The 5,407-nt window shown below is 25.6% G+C and overlaps 1 long non-coding RNA gene across 2 annotated transcripts; it reads left to right on the top strand.

Moving 5' to 3' along the window:
• Positions 1–581: 581 nt before the first annotated feature.
• Positions 582–4,277, top strand: LOC124432441. 2 transcript variants are annotated; one of them, XR_006944259.1, is made up of 5 exons: positions 582–812; positions 942–1,145; positions 1,394–2,300; positions 2,422–2,503; positions 2,824–4,277. It is a non-coding gene; the product is annotated as an uncharacterized LOC124432441 (long non-coding RNA). The 2 variants fall into 2 exon arrangements; XR_006944258.1 differs by having other exon boundaries at positions 3,081–4,277.
• The last annotated feature ends 1,130 nt before the right edge of the window (positions 4,278–5,407 follow it).

A 5,407-nucleotide genomic window follows, 5' to 3' on the forward strand; every position in this document is an offset into this window, starting at 1 on the left:
ATTATTCTAAAAAATGCGGGTTAAATAGTATCAATGAAAAGTATATGTGTATCGACAGAAATAGATTAAAAAATTGTTAGAATAATATGAAATCAATTAATGCGGCATAGTTGCATTGCATGTTGATACGAATATGTAAACGGAAAAATACAATAAGAATGAACGATGCAATATTTGAGTTTATAAAGAATTCAGAAAAACACGAACAGAAATAAGACGTTTTTAAGTTAATAAACGTAAATAATAAGATGCTATGGAAAATTTGAAAAGATAGTTTATTGTAGCACTATACCTTATACTTAACGAATATTTCATACAAAATCATTTTCCAAAAACTGTTTTATTTTTCACAAAACCTACTGTATTTCTGATAATCTTTCTCCAGGCACGCTCTCGGCATAATTATCGAGCCTAGTATATCGTCCATCGATTCTATTTTTAAATATGGCTGATACCATAGTGTCGATAAATAAGGAAGCTATATTTCGAGGGAACTTATGATTTTATAGTCCAGCAAAAACTACAGACTACAAATGTATATATAAAGCTTACACATTACTACCGCAAGGTGTCACCTAAGTTATTGTTTTGATTCTTCCACTCTTCTACTAACCAAATTAAAAATTTTTTAACAAAGTTGTACGTTCAGCTTAATAAAAGTTCTGGCTGTAAAAAAACCATTATTATCAATTAATTAATAAAGTTGATGACGTAAAATAATATTAAAATTAGAATCATTAAATGCAGTTTTGAAATATTATATTAAAATGAAGAACAAATCAACACGTCATAAATGGAAAGATACATTTCAGGTTTTATTATATTATTAATAATATAATAATATTTAATAAAATTACATATTATTTAATAATATTCCTTATTGTTATAATTTAAATCGTTGTTTTGAAAAAGTACATGAGGCAAATATTTTCCTTGTGTAGGTTGCTGAAGTGAGGAAAACAACGAGGAAGTGGATATGTATTTTCATGGAACGACACAAAAATGGAATCTCCTGAAATTAACATATGACTATTGTAGTTCTACAATATAAATGAGAAAAATTATTATACTTTCGTAATCGCTCTATAAAGAACAATATATCATCGAAAGTTCCTAAAATATATATAGTTAAAAATTAAATGAGAGTAAGTATTACAATTTCTTTTTAGAAGAAATTGCAAGAAAGTAAAATTAATTTACTCGCTTTAAAAAGTTTATGTCTGAAGATTTGATAGATTATATTGATTTTATTTCTTTCTAAAGCAGACGTTATAACCTTATTTCAATAAAAAAATGAATTCATAAATCAAAATCTAGTATATACTCATATGTAACTAATACTCATATAACTGCAAAATTTTATTTATACCAATTAAAAAGATTTCAATTTCAGCAACAAATTATCCAGGAAAACTCGGAATTATCTACAAATGAAAATAAGCTTATCTCTAAAAACATTGAAAAAGAAAACGAAGATGGTAATGACGATAATGAAAACGTAATGATGAAAATAATACTTTAATTGGCCAAGACAAAGGAGAAAGAATGGAATTATATGAAATTAAATAATGAAAATATTGTATATATATAGAAGATAAAGATGAAATGACAGATGCACATTTGTTTGACATACGATGACATATTGAATTTTCATAATATAGATCAAACTATAATTCGATAGATATGCAATATTGGAGAATTATGGTTATGCTAATCTAATTGATACTTTTAAGATTTTAATTTTGATTAAAATCGAGCGATTACAAACAGATTTTCATTCATATAATTCATAAAATTACTGAATAAAATTGTCAAAAATGTAATTTTCATCGCATAGGTCTCGAAATAAGTTAAAAGTCATATTGTTTACTCAGATAACGATTATTAATTATATAAAAAGAGTAATACTTTACCTCTTACTTGACTAATGAAATGATTAAGAAAAACTATAACTATAGAAATAATTGAGGCACTTAATTTATTCTCAGTGGTATCATTCCATTTAATATTAATTAGGATCTCCATTCTAAGTATACAAATTTATTATGTTCAGAGAAATACAATATTCAAATGGGCCACTGATATAATGGATACTATATAAATGAGAAAATTAAATGAAATATTTTTTAGTGTAAATTCTTTTTTAATACAGGAAACTTCCATGATTATAGAATCATCTACTTTTGGAAGAATTGACAAAGGAGATAACTTCTGTGACAAAGAAATAAATGTGTAAGGAAGAAAATACGAAATTCTATAGTAAAACAATACTGCAACAAGAAAAGATATATAAGCTGCAGGTAAAGTATCGTAATTAATTTCACTACAAAGTATGTCATCCATATATATGTTTCTTTTTATTTTTATTATGATTACCAACATTTATATTTCCTTATACATTTAATAAATTTATAATTGTAGTTTGTGGGAAAATTGAAATTAGCAGTAAAGGAAGAAACCTAAAATTAAGCAACAAAGGAAGAAAGTAAACAAGAAGAAAAACGTGAGTAGTGAAATGTCTATAAGAAAGAGAATGTCATAAGAAAGATCGACTTTGATATTCTCTAAATATGCGTTTTATGTATATATGCATCTAAAGAAAGTATACTTTCTTGAGTTAGATTTGCCGCGCTTCTCATGTCCCGTCCTTCGATTGACTTTAGTTATTTTCAAGTCGAGCCTTTAAGATTTTGAAGAAAAACGGTCATTAGGAAATAACACCTATGCATGAGAGATTACAGAGAAATTTTATAAAGAAATTTTATTAAATAAAATTTAAGTAGTGTAAATAATAAATGTAAATTGTCGTTTCTTTGTTCACAGGTAAGACTGTAAATAGCAAATAATTGTTAATTAACAAATAAAGATTTATTCCTTTGTTCACAGAGAAACAAATTTTCATTTATCACCTCATCCAAAATAATAAAACATATTATATGCATATATCATTTCTTTTAAATTTAATGGTATAGCAATGTCGGTATTAAAAGCACTAATATCAGACTCATTAAAAGACTTTAAAAAATTAATATACTTAAAATTATTAAATACAATTTTATATGATAATATTTTTGTTGTAGGCTTAGTAAACATCTTCAGTTATATGCACCTGTACCTCTGCTGACACGTTTTTCCAAATTACAATAAATTCATGGTACTGATGTGATATTGCCACATCTTGATATATCTTACACTTTTTCTCTGTGTTTCCACTGTGCAATTGCTTCTTGTAAAGGAATAGTGTTTTATCGATGAAGAAGAAGAAAAAGGAAAGGACAGTCAGTTTTAATTCAGTAGTCAACAATCTTAATTAGAGAATGTCTGAAATGAATCTTTCCAGTCGGTTCATAACCCTGTAAATCTATTAATATATACATATTTGTGTCATATTTAATCAATTTTTACTCCTTAAATTTTATTAATTGCTAACGATTGACCTACACCATTTCTTACAAATATGTAGGAAGAGAAATAAACTATGAGATTGTTTGGATTGTCAGAAAATAAGCGTAAATAATTTTTTATTTCAAACCTACAGGTAATTTCTTTTATTTTATAGCATTTCATACTAATTACATTCGAATTGTATTTTTTCTGTGCATATATATTTCGATGTAAGTCATTTCAAAAGTATCTCAATGATTATTAATATATTACTTTATTTTCTCGTACACATGTTGATTAAGTTCTTTGAAAAATTTCTAATTTTGTGTCTGAATATACAACAAATAGCGGTTTTGTCATTTGTAAATAGTTATGTTAAATTTTACAAAATATATATAAATTATAAAGTCAATCATAAGTCATGAAATAAATTAAAATTATAAATCATTTTGTATTAGATTAAAATTTATATTTTATGGTTGTTCCAATAAAATGCAAAGTTAGGTAGGAATTGAGAGTCACTGTTACGTTTCTCACAAGTGCTCAGATGGTCTGCTATTCCTATATAATATACTTCGAAGCTAATAGTATTGAAGTTTCCTCGTGCGTCACTTCGGAGCCACTAGCGGAGTTCGTCAGTAACTCTCAACTTGCTTTGAGGAAAGTCCCTGGACCTTCGGCAGAGAGTGCCGTAACTTAGCTGTTATAAGCCTTTCTTCGCCGTCTTTCTCGATTATAGGATAGGAAGCCTTTGGCTGATCTTTTCGAGATTGGGCGAGAGTGTATTGGTCAAAGCAAAGTTTTCGATGTGTTCGAGACGCGAATTTCTATCCATCCTGTGTGGATGAATCTTCGTATCTAACTGAACAGGGCTTTCAGCGAGGAAACTTCTTCTTTTGCAATTATTTCTTTCTTCTTTTCGTGTTTTTTTATTTCTATAAATAGATTCTTAAATGCATTAAATAAAAACTGTTTAATTAATTTAATAAATTAACTTAATGATTGTTAGTTCGATGTTGAATAGAAAATATTTTGTAATACCTAACTGCAATAGAAATTATTTAAAATTTCGTAGATAGAATATTTTATTAGAAATTAGAGGTAATTTGCATATATTTTAATTTTTATTTAAATTAATTAATTTATTTAATTTTACTGTCAAATTTGATTTCATATAAAAATGAAACTTTATAATCCAATTAATTGATATATATGTAATTTATATAAAAACTTTACAATACTATATATTTTGACTTGAATTAGTTTTATAAAAATAAATTTAATTTAATTTAATATTAATTAAATATCAAAAATAGCATACATAAATTAAAATTTTGTTAATTTCATCTTATTGTGGATTATCAGTTCCTATACCGATTCCTCTAACAAAAAAGAACACCTCCAAATCTTTTAAATTTAATAATTTATCATTTAATCTCTTATTATATGTCTTCAATTTACTATAATAGAGTATATAATCTAATTTCAAAATTGTACAGGGAGAAGCCTAATTTCAGGGGCTGTGTAATATTTTGTGTAATATTTGTACTGGGTTTATGTAGAAAAAAACCTCAATATTATTTGTATTAATATTATTACAATATAGGAATCATAATCTATATTTAAAAAATACTAAATATTTCGGATGCGAAGCAACAATAAAGATTTTGTGTCGATGAAATAAAAAAATTTTTATATATATATATTAAATATATAAAAGGGTTAAACTTTGAAATTCTTCGTACTTATTATTTTCAAACCTACGTGATTATATTGAACTTGACGAATGGAATCTTCATAAAAGTCAGGAAATTGCTGAATATTTTATTAATTGTAAATAACACTCTGGGAAGTTACTAAAGAATTGTTAATGTAGTCGAATGGCAATATTCTTTTAACATTAATATTAAACGGTTTGCAAAATTATCACATACGTAGTTGTAACATTTGATCGTCTGAAAAAATATATATTATTTGTGTTTTCAAACATAATTAACATAAACTTCAATCTAATCGTTTCATA

Source organism: Vespa crabro, chromosome 25 (genome assembly GCF_910589235.1).
Source record: "Vespa crabro chromosome 25, iyVesCrab1.2, whole genome shotgun sequence".
Lineage (NCBI taxonomy): Eukaryota > Metazoa > Arthropoda > Insecta > Hymenoptera > Vespidae > Vespa > Vespa crabro.